Source organism: Nelusetta ayraudi, unplaced genomic scaffold (assembly GCF_046127955.1).
Source record: "Nelusetta ayraudi isolate G7.1 ecotype Tasmania unplaced genomic scaffold, CSIRO-AGI_Nayr_v1 ptg000070l, whole genome shotgun sequence".
Classification (NCBI taxonomy): Eukaryota; Metazoa; Chordata; class Actinopteri; order Tetraodontiformes; family Monacanthidae; genus Nelusetta; species Nelusetta ayraudi.
In genome coordinates, this window is record NW_027466120.1 from 6,023,552 (window position 1) to 6,039,229 (window position 15,678).

The 15,678-nt window shown below is 47.8% G+C and overlaps 1 protein-coding gene and 1 long non-coding RNA gene across 3 annotated transcripts in view; one reads left to right on the top strand and one right to left on the bottom strand.

Moving 5' to 3' along the window:
- src (v-src avian sarcoma (Schmidt-Ruppin A-2) viral oncogene homolog) overlaps positions 1–15,589 on the bottom strand; it is a 28,011-nt gene extending 12,422 nt beyond the window's left edge. Inside the window, exon 1 of the mRNA XM_076041734.1 lies at positions 15,162–15,589. The gene's annotated coding sequence lies outside the window, so the exon portion shown is untranslated. The remainder of the gene's footprint in view (positions 1–15,161) is intronic.
- On the top strand, positions 6,981–9,176 carry LOC142898916 (uncharacterized). Of its 2 annotated transcripts, XR_012928659.1 has the most exons (3): positions 6,981–7,236; positions 7,646–7,724; positions 8,040–9,176. It is a non-coding gene; the product is annotated as an uncharacterized LOC142898916 (long non-coding RNA). The 2 variants fall into 2 exon arrangements; XR_012928658.1 differs by having other exon boundaries at positions 6,981–7,724.
- Positions 15,590–15,678: the final 89 nt, after the last annotated feature.

Sequence of the window (15,678 nt, forward strand, 5' to 3'; positions counted from 1 at the left end):
ACCACGCTGGGGAAATCTTCCGAGCTCGGAACTGCTTCACGTCAGTCATTCCCGGGCGCTTCCTCCTGTAATCCCAAGCACAGTTTGGGGATGGATGGGTTGGTGGGTGGGTGGCGAGCTCTCCGCCTGCATTTACAGTAAGTGTATTGGTTGGAGGAGCAGCAGTGGAAATAAATTTTTTAAAAGGGGGTTGGGGGAGGGGAGCACACGCCCGAGGTTCATTTCAGGTTTGCGCCACAAACGGACATGATGGTGGGTGTGTTGGGGGGCCGAGAGGAAGTGAAGAGGAGTCAATGAGGCCGGACAGTCGATATCTGGCCCCGGGGCGAGGCTGCATAAATGGGGGGTGGGGCTGCGCCCAGTGAGCGCATTAGTGCAGTCAGGTTAACGCGGAAAACACCAGAGAGCAGACACAAAGATGACGGCTGGCTCGGCGGGCTGCTCTTTGTGTTCCCCCCGAGCGGCCCGGCGGTGTCACGGCTAATAAGCTGTAAGAGGCGCAGCGTAGCACAGGCACTACGTCGGCGGCAGTCGGATGTGTAGAAAAGACTTCCTGCGGTAGCTCGGAGGAAGTCCAACACATGTGGAGACCAAAAATCCATAGTAATAATACTACTAATAATAATGATAATAATAATAATACTAATAATGGTGATACTGGTGGTGGTGACCCCCATCTCCAGAAACAGGATGAAGCCAAATAAGAGGTTCCACCCGGTTCAAGGTAGACACAATAACTGGACTCTGCCCCTCCAAGTAAAGCTGGCTTTTGTCCCCTCACGTCACAGCAGGGCGGCACAAACAAGGCTCAGAGGAGTGCCGGGGTTGGGGTGGGGTGGGGTGGGGTTTGGGGGGTCTGTGGTTCACAGACGGGCTCACCGTAGCGCTCCAGCAACCGGCTGGGAGACGGCGTCACGTTCAGCAGCGATTCTTTACATTCCATTCACATCATCCCGTCCGAGCCGAGCCGAGCTACTGTAACAAGCGCCTACTGTCTGAGAGGCAGAGGAGCATGAAAATCCCTCTGGCGAGTCAGAGGGGCGGCTGTGTGGTTCGGGTGTTGGGGGGTGGGGGGTGGGGTTTGCTTAATTATGCATAAGATCTGACAATAAATTCCAAATCCTTGAATTCTCCTGGGCTTTTTGGGAAGTGGGGATGGTCTTTTAATAATCCTGCCGGGGGGGAGGGGGTGTTCCCCCTGGGGGGGTAGGGGGAGCTGTGTACCCTCTGTTTTCTTGATTTCATTATTTTATTTTTCCATGCTAAACGTGAAAACACTAGCGTCTCCCCTGAATGGTTAGATGTGGCCGTGAAACAAAAGGTAAAGACTCGGAGTTGTTCATTAACCGGCTTTTACCACAAAGGAGTCGAGGCAAAGATGACTGATCCGTTCACCCAGAACGACCCGAGCTCTGCTATACGCTCCGTTTCATTTGATTTGAAATGAATCTTTCATTTGTTTGTTTTTTCTCCCTCCCCCACCACTCAAATACTTGGAAGACGAAAGCCGAACGAGGTGGCTTCAGATGTTCTGTATGCAGAATTAATGGGAGACGTTCCCAGCTGAAGTGGCAGGAATGCTACGGGAGACAGCGGTGACTCGTCTGCTATGCGCGGCGGCGAGTCGCGACTTGTGCGCTGCGAAGATGACAGACGGCTACAGCAGAGACAGGGACCCCCATCACCTCACCTCCGGCTGCTGCTGCTGCTGCTACTGCTGCTGGCCTGAGGTTTAACACATGGGTCGGGCAAGTTCTGACAATCTCTGTGGGAAAAGAGCCCACAGTCTCCAGGGCCTCAGGCGACAGGTTCAGGACAGTTTCCTCTCCTGTGGCAAGAACAAGTGTTTTTTGTTTTGGGTTTTTTTAGCCTAAAAATGTCAATTGATCTTTAAAAGAAAAAACTAACTGTGAAATCCCTTGACACGAGACGAAATCCACGCACCAGCGAGTCCTAAGGCAAAAATATGAAGCCACGTATGAACGTTGGAATCAAGGAGTGTCCCTTTCTTTCATTCGCCAGCGATGACAGAAAGTTTTTCAGATGATTCATTTCATTAGCCAAACGACCAAATTGCCGTCACCGCGGATCGGCCTGACTCCGCGTAAAGTTCCACCACGAGGCTAATCAGATTCAAACCTTTGACAGTGCTGCCTCCCGAGATGAAAGAAAGAAGATTTAAAACACGGGGCTGAATATCCCAGGGCTTATTTGATGCCGCGTTTGAAGTTGGAACCAAGCATTTTGTTTCATGTTTAAAGTGGCAAACGCGTGGCTCGATAAAAATAGGAAAGACGCGAGAACAAAAACAAACAGCAACGGCACACTGTTTACTGTCTGTAACAGCTTCCAAAGAAAAAAAGCAGCCAGTTTCAGAGCTCGCATTACTGGCACGAAACAAACGCCGCAGCTTCTGTGGTGAATCGCAGTGGACGGTGCCAACGCACAACAGATCTCTGCTTTCTGTTTTTTGTTATAATTTTGACCGATACGGGCACAAAACAACAACAAAAGTGCACGCGCATTTGCATGTGACCGGACGTGATGTACGGGTTCACGTGACCAGTTCACTTCAAGTGAAAATGGCGCGTTTTGTTTGGACTGAGGAGGAGGAGACGCAATGTTTTTTTTTTACAAGTAATCAAAGAAAAAAAACACAACAACCATTCTTGACAGAAAACAAAGGTGAACAAGCAAAAGCAATCCACTTATGCGCTTCACACCATTCAATACAAACGCCTGCAAATCGCAATTGTACTTTGTCTAAATTTTAGAAATATTTTCATTCTGCGAAAAACTGTAATGGAAACGCAGCTACTGCCACAGCAAGGAACTGCAACGTTTAATCATAACACAGGTGAGACGAAGCAGGCGATTAAAAAAGTGAAGGGCGGGGGGAAGTGGGAGGAGGGGCACAGTGCAGGGTCACAAGAGACAAACAGACTGTCAGCCTCCAAATGCATCATGTGGGAGGGAACAACAGGTGCCAGACTGCTGGGGAGAGGCAGAGATATCGATCCAGTTTTAATGGCATTTGCATAACCAGACAGTCAAAATAGCCAGTGTGTGTGTGTGTGTGTGTGTGTGTGTGAACTCAGCAGACAGGATGTATGCCTGCGCCCTACGGGGTGTGTCAGTGAGCAGCAAGTGCACAACAACGGCAGCCCTGCCGGATCTGCTCCACCGTATCGGTGCTCTTTGTGTAATTACGGGCGGTGGTGGCGGTGGGTGGGTGGGTGGTCAGGGTGGGGAAAGGCTTTAGTTTCCTGCGTCACCAGCCAGCAACCGTAGTAGCGCTGGCGTTCGGTGCAGATTATCAACATCTATTCCCTAATCTCATTCGGCGAGCGCTGCGATGACATTCCATCTGGGGCCTCGCGAGCAACCCGGCCGTTTTGCAACAGCGAGACAGGTCAGACCGGTCCGACCACTACAGCCGCTAACTCTGCCAATGCTGCTGCTGTTGCTGCGAGCGTTTCTCCTGCCCTGTCCTGTCTGGACAGATCCGTCTGCGGTGGGAACAGTGCGAGAAAGACAACTGGCAGAGTTGGGAAGTAACGAAATACAAATTACAGTGTTTAAGAAGTATTTTTGTTGAGGTATTGCACTTTACTCAAGTATTTCTTTTTCTGGAGATTTGGACATTTTACTCCTTACATTTGTACACAATTACATGTACTTTTTACATGCTTGTTACGTGTTCAAAAGTATTCAAAAGATACAATTTCTGTTCAAAGTAATAAAATTGTTATTTACGATTGTTGTTGCTGCTTGGAGTGGAGCTTTCTTGAACTATGCAGTGTAGTTCAATATAAATGTCGATGGTAATTTAAGAGGGAGATTATTTTATCAGTACCTCAGTTTTGGGGTCACTATTTTCAGTACAGTGAAAAATAAAAACGTAGAAAATAACATTGGTCATTGTTTTTAAAAATGTAAACGTCCAATAATGTCCAATAATGACTCACTGATCATAACTATCACTGATTACAGTTTGGTTGTGCTGCAGTTGAAAAAGAAAAAAAAATAGAATACAGCAAAGCTGTATTCAGTAAGTTCAGCTATTGTTCAGTTCAGTTCAATCAGTTATTGTTTCCATTTTTGAAAAAGTTTCATTAACGGCAAAAACACATTTTTCCTTTCATTTAAGTACATTTTAGACGGTACTTTCTTACTCGAGCTAAGGGGTAGAATCAGTAATTTTACCAGTTCTTTTTCACTTCCATACTTTCACTTCACTTCAGTTTTTTTTTTTTTGCAGGGGAATGGGGGCAGCAAAAGATCGGCAGCACAACCTTGTTATCTGCTCTCTTTGGGCAAAACATGGCGAGAGGAAGCGGTTGCGGGGAGGTGTTTGCACAATAGAGTCGCCCCCGCAAAGGTTTCACTCGTGGACCGCTGTCCATCCACGCTTCCCTCTTTTTACGCAACCATCAGGTTGATCATTGTTAAAGGGCTCAAGTGACACAGCACGGCAGAGAGTGTCACACACACACACACACACGCACACACACACACGCGCTGGAAAGTTCCTGTCCCCCTCTGAGGGTGTTTGGTGGTCCGAGCGTAAACAAACGCCCTCAATGGGACTCTGCTGAGTCCTGGATAAAGCATCTGTACTGTACATACAACCCCACGCCCCACACACACACACACACACACACACACACACACACACACACACACACACACACACACACACACAGACACAGACACTCCCATGGTGCTGTCATGGACAGACACGGGGATGGGGAGGTGTCCAAGTCAATATTTACCGCGACACACACACACACACACACACACACACACACACACACACACACACACACACACACACACACACACACACACACACACACACACACACAGGCCAGACGTTGCCATGGAGGCGATTCCAAGCATTCCAAGCACAAACCAACAAATGCAGAATAGTTAGCACGCAGGCTTTCTGGGGCCAAAAACACTGCAGCAAAGGGAAAAGCTGCGTGCCTGTCTGATGAAGGAGAGAGGCGGGATTAGCGGAGGTTTCGTCCCTCTGAGCGATGTGGGATGTCGGTCACTTCCTGGAGGCATATGGAGGGAAAAAAGTGGAACGAGAGGCTCGGGTCGAGGGAGAGGGAAAGGAATAGAAGGTGTTGTCTCCTGGAGGAATTCCTTCCATTGTAATGTTTTCAAGAAGATTCCCATAAAAACAGTGTTTATCCATTTCTCCGGTCCCTTAGGAGCCCGCACAGCATTAGGTTCTATAATAGGATCAGGGGCTATGAGCCCTTATCCCTTTCACTCAATGCTCGTGTGTCTGGATTCCTCACAACTGGTGTTTTTGATAAAAAAAAAAAAAAATGCGACCTACAGTGAGTTCAGATCACCTTTTGTTTTACAAACGCAACAGCATACGTGACCTTAAAATCGTAGGACATCTGTGGGCTTGTAGCACAGAGCAGCTGGCCGCTCCAACTTAAACCCCGTGCTTACAGGGGAATTTTTTTTTTTTTTCCATCGTCCACTTCCAAACAACAAACTGCTGGCACTCACGGCAGGTTTGTGGATTTTCAGTTATCCCTTGTTCCTAATCTGAGTATGACATACATCAAATTATTTTGGGATTGAGGCTCAGGAAGAAAATATCTGGGCCATTTTAGATGAGAGGGCGTCGTGACTCGCTGGGAAAAGGAACGACGAAGGCGGCATCCGAGTAAAACACGTCTGTTCGTGGAACAAGCACGAGTTGCAATCATCTGTCAAGTATCTCCAAAAGTTATAGGAATGAACGTGAGTTTGCATCCAAAATAAATTTATGTTCAAGGCAACTCGGAAATACGGGACGAACCCTCCCTGTATCAAATCAAAACAGAACGCACCATTTCATTGTCAAATACAGGACAGGTCTGTATTTTGAGGGACGGTTGGCACCTCTACTGCCGGTTCTTCTTCTTCCTCCTCTTGCGTTGTATTTTTAATGGTGAGCAGCATCCGCATGGTCAAAACAGTAAGGTCAAAAAAATTGCCACGTACAATTCTCACACAAATAAAACACACAACCATGTTAAGGACGGACAGAAATACTCTTCCTAGCTATGTGTAGCATGTTAGCACTATGACACTGTTACCACTGCTCTCACTGCGTCAAAAAAAGTGGTGTTAACTGAAGGTGTGAAGTGTCAACGATTTCACATTCAGGTTTTGTTAAGAGTGCATGCTTTTCACAGGCTTTTCAGTGTGAACACACAGGTCCAATCACAACATTAGCCCTTCACAACAACAAAAAAGGCCATCTGGAAGACACATTATACCAACTGCAACCAATAAATGCCCCGTGCAGATTAAATAATCCCTTTCTGAAAAATGATATGAGAGGATAGAACAGTGGTTTCTAAACTGTAATTTTCCAACAGCTAACCTTAGCACTGACTTGTCATGACCAAAAAACAATCCAAATAGTAAATGATGACAATGGTGTGGACTGTGACAAGGAAACAGCGTTGATAGGGAATTCTAACAACATTTTCAGTGTATTCTACTAGTCTGTCTACTACTAATCTGTCATGGCAAAGGCAGAAAGTGGCGCAAAGAGACCAGGACGAAACCTGTACTTCGCAAATTTTCATGAAAATCCAGAGCTCAGACGAGCCTCGTCGAACGAGACCTAACATCATTGCTCAGGCGTCACCATCAACAAGCACCAGCTCTTTGCATCATGCCCTGGAAACTCTCGGACTATTTTACCCCATATATTGCTTTTCATAGCTTTATTTATTTATTTATTTATTTATTTACAAAGCACACAGTCAGCTCACTTAACAGACCCCTCATGGACAGGGTTGGGTGACAGACAGACAAAAAAAAAGCTCAACTATAATCTCCCTCGCTTAGCTCACTGCCTCGGTTAGAGCACAAACAGCAAACAGAATTCCAGCAAAGTTTAACCAATCGTTACTATGACAAACCCAAACATTTGACACTGCTGTGCCAGCAAAGGGGGCCGGAGGTGGATGAGCCGTGTTGTGTGGAACCATTTGAGATCTTGTGCTCAGTAACAGACATTCCTCTGTGGCCCGCAGTCTCTCAGCTGTTCCCCTTATTTCAATGAATGCAGAGCAGCAGCCATCTCCTCTGCTGAAATCCAGGCGATCCGAGGCATCCGAGGCACGCGCGGTGCTGTAACGTGCCACGAAGCGACCCGCAGGTGCTGGCCGCATTATGTTGACTGCGCGAGGAGTCGTGTATTGTTTCACTGCGAGTATTAAACACCAAGAATAGAACTGTACCGGGAAAATCAGCTCTAGTTCTTTGAGGTAAGAACAAAAAAAATAAAAAATCTAGAATGCGCTTCTGGGTTTTCCTCTTCAACAGCAAACTGGTACCTTCTTTTCCCTCTCTGCACCCCTTCCCCGGTCTAAATATGGTCATTATGTGAACTGAGAGTGATGATCCGCGGTCATGTGTTCAAACAGGACGCAGGGACGAGGGGGAGCGAGTGAGACGGAGAAGAATAAGATAATCCTTGAGGGCTTTGGATTTCTTTATCCACCCCACAGATCCCCGCCTGCCCCCACCACCACCCCAAGTCTTACTCCCTCACACTCCGGTCTATCTATTTCCCCTCGCCCTCTCCCCCACCCCATCATTTCTCCAATCCTTTCAGGAGATTTCCAGAGGGAAACGGTGAAAATAAAGGATTTCTGCTGCTCTCGCACGTCACGTGAGGAGGAGGAAAACAGCAGGTTCGCGCTCGCCGAATGTCAGGAAAGCGGCAGATGCCACCTTAAAGAAGCGCAAGACTTTCTAACGGGGTGGGGGCGGGTGGGGAGAATCCGGGTGGGGAGGATCTGGGGGAGGAACGCAAACACTTCATCCTCTAATGCATCTAATGCAGCGCAAGGATGGAGGAATAAAATGCACTTCAGCAGCTTCGGAGGAGCTTCATGTGTCACAGCCACTCAGCACGAGGGCTGCGATGCGATGGCAAACCCCCCCCTCTTTCCCCCCCAACCCACCCACACGACCCCAAATTCAAAGCGTCTCATTACATTTCAAAGGGGCCGCATTTGATCTCCTCAGACGACGAGCGTCTGGTGCCTCAGCGGCGGAGGCTTTTCCACCGTTAAACGTCCCATCTGCACTGCGAGGCAGGAGGACGACTCGACTCCCTACAGCCCGGAAGTCGACGACCTGAACAACCCACACAAATATTTACTGTCCAGCAACCTGCAGCTGGAATCATACAAGGCCGGGATGTTAGTCAGCCAAACAAATCAGGTCACTCTGATACAAAAGAAGGTGAGGCAGTGAACACGGCGTGTGCATTTATGTCTTGCTTGTCTTGAATTATGAGTTTTGTTTATATTGTCCATTACTCGCCAAGTATTAATCTGTAATTTCTCTCTTTTTTTCTTATCCAAAATTGACTATTTGTGCTGTCTCCTTATTTTTTTGTATGCCATCAATTTAAGTTGACTGTAATAATTGAAAGGGGTGGAACTCCTGTACAAACCCATTGGTTTCGTTTCATCCCTGCACCATTGATTTTTGGACGTGTGCTAAGTAAATGAATTAAATGAAATGTCTTGCAGCATGCCTGGGAAATTTTTTTTTCTTCCTCTGAGCAGCAGCAGGGCGACCGAGCCGAGTCACTGTTGAGGAATGCGGAGCCAGGGTAGAGGAGGGCGAGTTGCAACTCCTCTCCCCGCTCCCGCAGCCCAAAGCTGGAATGCACAGGGGAGCAGGTAGAGACATCGTCCGCCGGCGGGGGGGAGGGAGTTTCCCCCACTGCCCCCCCCCGACGCATTCCCTTTGCCGTCTGTCAACTCGCTGAAAGGAAAAGCAACAGTGGAGCTGTGGCGGCGGCGGCTGCGGCCGTGACGAAGCTCCACGCCGGGTTGTGTTTATTGCACAACACGTACAGCAGTGTCTGGCCGCGGCGGATCAGACTGACCTCCGAGCCTGAGGCCAATGAGGTCTACGTATCTCCTGTTGTCGCCCTGAAAGCCGATATCGCAAGAGGTCGCCTTCACGGGCAAAAGAGAAAATCTGAGTACAAAACTTTTCAGCGGTAAAGCGAGAATGTCTCTTCACGAGCCCACGCAGGAAGTGCGATGCTGCTCTTGTCTGAAAGGATCATAAAGACATGGAGCGCTGACTGATTGAAGAGGCAAATAAATGGATGAATAAATAAATTAGTGACTTTTTTTTTTAATTTAAAAATTAAAGCGTGCTTCATGTCACGCTTCATCATGAAAAGTAGGGATGGACCGATATCGATACTGATATCAGTATAGGCTATTGGTATACCACTTTTGACTGGTATTGGCACTCATACCAGTCAAAAGTGGAAAATAACCCAAACACATTTTATATTTAAATTCTTCAGAATGTTTTTCTTTGCTTCATAATTCCATATATCTTGCTCATATATTTGATGTCTTCAGCATCTATCTACAGTGTAGAAAGCTGGAAAGATAAAAAAAAAAAAAATTGCATGAGACTGGTTGACAATTTTGTTAAATTTGTGTTTGCACTGCAGTGAAACTTGTGACAGTCGCCATGTTCTAGAAAAACATGCTGAGGAATGTGGTTCAAACAACAGAACTAACTAACAAGCAGTGGGAAAAAAAAAAAATCTAAGTAATTCTATAATGTGTAATGGGCTTCTTATGTACTTAAGAAGATGTATCGGCGAGTACTGAAATGCAAGTACTTGTACTCCACTCCACTCCACTGTAAAAAAGTGCTATTGGTGCATCCCTACTGAAAACACAACCACACCCAGTTGGGACATTTCCATAACAGATTAGAGGGCGAGACCCCCGATTTCCTCCATCTCCTGCTGAGGCCGACCTTTTGTTCGGCGGGCGCAGGTTTATTTCAATATTCAAATGAAACGACAGCGGCCGCCAGGCGACGAGAAGGCGGCGAGGTCGCAGTTTATCTCTGCTGCACGAGGGAGGAGGGAGGGGCCGCCGGGCCGTTCTCACGACAAGTCGGACTGGGGCGGGGGGAGAGAGAGAGGTCGGCGGCATCCCGCACTTCCTGCCGAGGGTGTCAGAAACGACCGTGGCCCGCTTTGATTGCCGCGGCTTAAAGCTTTAAGCGGGTGGACGTCATCATTTCAAGTGATTCTCGGGCGGCGGGAGGCGAGCGGACGCTCTGCACCGAGCGGTGGAGCTGAGCTGAGGCCAGAAACCACGGCGCTTCACAAAGTAATTGCTGAGTCAAGGCTACTGTTTCGCTCCCACAGGTATATTATTGGTTATTCCCCTGACAGTAAAAACATCACTTAGTGGACCAGGAGGCTTAAATTTTCAGCATGTGCGCTCCCAAGGGTTTACCTATTCTATATTGTGCAAAATAATTAAAAAAAAATTTTTTTACTGGTCTATTCTAACAGTAATATGCGTCCCTGGCCTCTTTAGGATTCCACAAGAGGAGGGAAGATTCTCTCTTTGGTTATTTTGCTTCCTCTGCTTTGTAGGAATTGTCAGCTAAACTTTGGGAAACGGCGACCTCACCGATGCCTCCGACTGGTGGATGACAACCCCAGCCAGGTGTCCCACCTTCTGGAACTGCCTATTTGTCTCTTTAAAACATGTGGAAAGAACAACAAAGGTTCAGTTTTAGCGGGAGGCTAAAAATGGAGTATTTTCGCTCAAGGCTGCAAACACATTGCAGGCTACATGTGAAGTTTTGAGGAGATCATTCAAATATTTGGGATAAGTAGAATTTTTCACATCACTAACCATCAGAATGTCTCCACCGAGGTCTGAGAAAGAACACTGGGTTATACTGGGTACAGGAGTATTATTTTCATGTTTGTAGCACATCCTGCGGCGTCGCTCTGAACTGATGCTTCTTGCCGATTGAAATGTTTTCAGCCAATTCACCTGACAAACATTTCCTGCTGCACACCTGCAGTTAACTTCCTTCTGTAACAAAGACTGCCAAGGAAGGGGGAAATCCAGCTCCGCCAGCTCTGGAACCAAACAATGTGCTAAACAATCATTTACCTCCAAATTAACTGAGCAAGGGACTTAGTGCTAGACGTACTGGCCTGAAATGACAAATTGCTTTGGCAGCCAATTATCTTCGGCATTCATTAGTTTTCTAATGGACCATTGTCTTGCTTACAGAAATGGCCGGGATCCAACACTTGCTTATTTCACCCAAGCTGCAGTTCATAACCCAGAGATCCAGTCTGGTTTTGCTTCATGGAAACAGACAAACTTATAAATACTTTTGTATTTTTACCAGAACAGCTGCATAATTAGAATACGTTATTCCGGCTCGGTCAATTACGCTACTAGTAAACAGGAATCATCAGCATTGTGAGCCGAGCGGGAGATTTCAGTGAAGTTTATAGCAAATGACACTAAAGTCTGGTGATGCTTCACGTAACCTGGAACCGACATTTGCTTTGTGATGACACATTTGAAGCAAAAACGTAATTTTCTCCAGTTATTTACTTACTCAATTTCTAATTCTGGTTCCCAATAGGTCACGTGACTCAAGTGTCTCTCATGCATATTTTGGTTAGGAAATTCCACACAAATGTGCTCCGGTTATCTGGCCGTGGTCAGATCAACAGATCCCGATCTCCCCTGCGAGTACATGACCTGCATGCAAACCTCCATGTGAACATATAGAGCAGTGATTCTCACAGGGGAGTGCAGTTTGAAAAGGGCTGTGAGCGGCCGTGACGCTCTTCATCCTGATCGGGCTCGCACAGCTGCACCGACACAAAGCCACACATAGAGGGAACTTTCTAAATGCCAAAGATGCTTTTCCTGTCGCGAGAGACGTGCGGAGCGATGATGGGAACGGCGGAGCGAGGGCGATGGCTCCACCGCGGGGGCAACAGTGGGTGGATTGAGTGGAAGATACGTGTGGCCTGTGTCGCACTGGCCCCATTCCCACAGCGGAGGGACAGGAAGTGGCTGGGGATCCTGAGAGGACACAGGCCCTCCTCTGTGTGTCTCTATCAAACAGCCACCAGACACTTCATTCAAATGAGAAGCAAGAACAGGCCCCTCTGACAGCGGGCGCGCTTCTGCATCCCTATTTTACTGTAACTTCTCTCCTGCGGTCAACGTTTCAGGTAGTGATACGGGGCAGAGCTGCGCAGTTTAACACCGAAGCGAAGTGCGAAACCTTCATTGTTAATTTCGGCAGCAAAACCTTTACCCTAAATCACTGTTTTTCAACACTGTGCCCTGACATTATCTCACTGCACACTATTGTGGTGTGAAATAATGTCAGGTATGCTGTTAAAAATTATCCAATTTCACTTAATTGGTCTAAAAAAAATAACATTCCATTGTAGAGTGACTGTACTTTACAGGAATGAAAGCCTATTTTCCTCCCTCATTTCCTCTCAGGATATCGGCTTTGTGTGCATCTAAACAGGCCCAGCTTCCACACTGACCGAGTATAAATAAATTGAGACTCTACTGTCGTTATTAGGCTAAAAGGTGTCATTTTATAATATTTTTGGTTGGTGGTGTGCCATGGGATTTTTGGATTTTCTTCAATGAAAAATATTTGCCATGGCTCAAAAAAGGTTGAAAAACACTGGCCTAAATCACACCACTGTCACAGAAAGTCTGAAGGGGGGAGGGAGGGCACAGATAGAGCCCAACAGAAAGAAAAGAGCGGGAGAACAGGTGGCGCTGGCATTCCCGCGCTCCGCCGCGTGCCCTTGAATGCATCCGGTCGCTAATTAGCGCCACACCGCAGCCAACGGAACAGAAGTTTAGTATCTGGATACATGAAAAATTCAAAAGTCTTTGTCAGCGGGAAGCCCTTCCAAATATCGCTTCCCTCTCATATTCACTGGCAAACCGGAGATGTCGGCTTGATGTCGACACTCGACGAGCGATTCAAAGTCTGTCAAAGGCTGAGGAGCGAATGAATGTTTCAACACAACAAAGCTCACACAGCGACGCCTGCGCCGACGCGTTAACGGCAGTCCTGCCCTCTCTGCGGCTCCGTTTAAGCTGGCGTGCTCTTTATGGTATCATGACTGCAATATGTGGCTGGCTGCTCAATGCCAATTAATCCTCATCTGACCTAAAGGAAAATGGGCCAGTCGCAGGATCAAACGATGAACTCAGCAAACCTCCCGCTGCACTGGAATCTGCTCAATGAAAACTGGCTGGCGCCGCTAACATGCGCACATAACCATCAAAATGCCTGGGCGTTTAGTTTTTTTTTTTGGAAGGCGCCGCTTCCTGTCAGCCAATCCGGCGCGACCCTTTCCCATCTTTCTGAATAGGTGTGTAAAAGCAACTCTGGAAGTGGAAGCGACTCTTCTTATAGCCGTCGATCCTCCCAGGGCTGAAACAAGCGCTTCATTGATGCCAGGCCCAGTGCATCACACTGACAGACAGACCACTCCACTATGAGGGGGAACAAAGGGGCCAGTCCACAGCCCAGTTACCAATTAGCAGGAATTTCGGTCCTCAAGAGCCACTTTCCACCAATCTCATTGGGGCTGACATAAACGTCTATGGCTTTCACTGGAGGGGCATTCATGGGATTCCAAGGAGCATTAGGTCCCCCCTCTGCGGAGCCTGAAATGTGGCAGTCAGAAAGTACAATGGGCCGTCTCGTACCACTTTGGGAAACTCTCGCCCTCTGCTTGGCAGGACGGTAAAACTGGCAACCTGAGAGTGGGCGAAAGCGTTTGTCGTGAAAATCTGCCATACAAACAAACGACAAGCGAAAGCAGGCAGGCACCATGTGGGCTTTACGAGGGGCCTCATCATCCCCCAGAGTCGCTTATTTGGCAAGCTACTGGCCCGATGCAAAAATCTAAGGGTACCCGATCCATGGGGTGAAACGTTTTTGTTTAGTTTTTTGGGCCGGGTGCTCCCAAACATTCTAATTCCTTCAGGAAAACACAGTTAAATAGGAATCCAAGCAAAATCTGCAGGGGATTAGCCCAGTGCACCTCTGACAACTTCGACAAAGGCCATTTTATATATGTATACAAATGTATCACATATCATTTAAAGAGTCACTACTTCCTTTGAGATACACGGGCTTTAAAAACTTCACAACTTATCAAACTTCAGAACTGAAAAGACACTAAAACTCCCCACATGTTTACACGGAAATATTTAGGTTTACAGCAGATCAGCACAGTGGTGGGGCAGGCTTAAGTGTGTCTCTCACTGTGTGTGTGTGTGTGTGTGTGTGTGTGTGTCTGAAAAGAGAGTAAAGACCCCCGAAAAAGAGTTAGAGTTCAACTTTCTGGGTAGTAAATGTATCACAGTGCGGCGTCGACCAGACGGTGATTAAATCAACACCAGGGTTACATTTTAAAGCGGTAGATGTCTGGCAGAGACTGGAGCCACTCTGTTGACGGTAAGACTTGTGTGTCGAGTCTATACAAGCCGGTCAAACGTAATGCAGCCACCCTGACTCAGCTCAGCTCGACTCAATGCGTTGCAGACTTTACTTTGAGGCGTATTCATCTATTATTAGTTGCCGCCGCGCTCGGAGTCGGCGTTTGGCCTTTTGAGTCACGTTGAGTGTGGGTGAGACTCAGCGCACCACAGTCGCGTCTTTAAAGCGAGTGGCATCTGCAGGAAGGAGAAGAATCTGTGGCATTTTGACAGACAACCACCCAGAGCAACGACATATGTGGCGCTCATCTGCTTGGTCGATCTTTCTCTTTCTCTCTGTGTGTGTGTGTGTGTGTGTGCGAGAGAGCAGCAGAAGTGCAGCGGGTGAAGTGAAAAAAACCCAAAAACAAACATTTGAGGATGTGCACACTGGATACTTGGAGCTTCTACATGATTCAGGTCAATGTGTGCAGCGGTGGTGGTGGTGGTGTGGGAGTTATGAATGGGAAGTTAAGAGAACTGCGGTGTAGATATGACACAAGTCGTTGGAGTCAGCCAGGCAAAGACGTGAAAACAAACAAACAAACAAACACACAAACAAACAAACAAACGACAGACTGACTGACAAAGATTCCAAACAACAATGTGAGCCTCACTGCCAACAGCATCCACCGCACCTCCCTCCACCCCCATCGACGTCTTCATTCAATTTTAATCAGCCTCTGTCTGCAGCAACTGTCACCAACCGAAGCCGCCGCCGCCGCTGTTACAAGTTGTGCCGACTGACTGGCTGGTTGACTGACTGTCTGACTGACTTACCCCCCTTGACGCTGCTGGAGACTCTGGCGTCGTCGCTCTTTCTGCCGATCAGACAGGCGGAGTTCGCATCAAACCATCAATACAGTGATTGGAGGAAGCCAGGAAAAGCTTGCAGATCCTTAAAATCGGAGCGTTTGGAGCAGCAGCAGCAGCGGAGGAGGAGGAGGAGGAGGAGGAGGAGGAGGAAGAAGAAGAGGAGACGGTCGGTGCCCAAAAAACAAAAACAAAAAACAAACAAAAAAAAAGCCGAGCTGGATACAGAGACAGGAGGCGATCCCATTCAAGTGGAGGGGCGTTCCGCTGAGGTCACGAAGCGGGGAATCACTCCACGAGCTGAGGAAACATTGTTTTCAACAGCGGCGGCGCTGGACGGACGCACGGCGAGCAGCAGTCCGACTGTCAGTCCGTGCGCAGGAAGGAAGGAACGCCAAATCCCGACCAAAACACTGGGAGGGAGAGGGAGAGAGAGGGAGAGGGACAGGGAGGAGGCGGGGACTTGGTGGCTAAACTCGAGCTG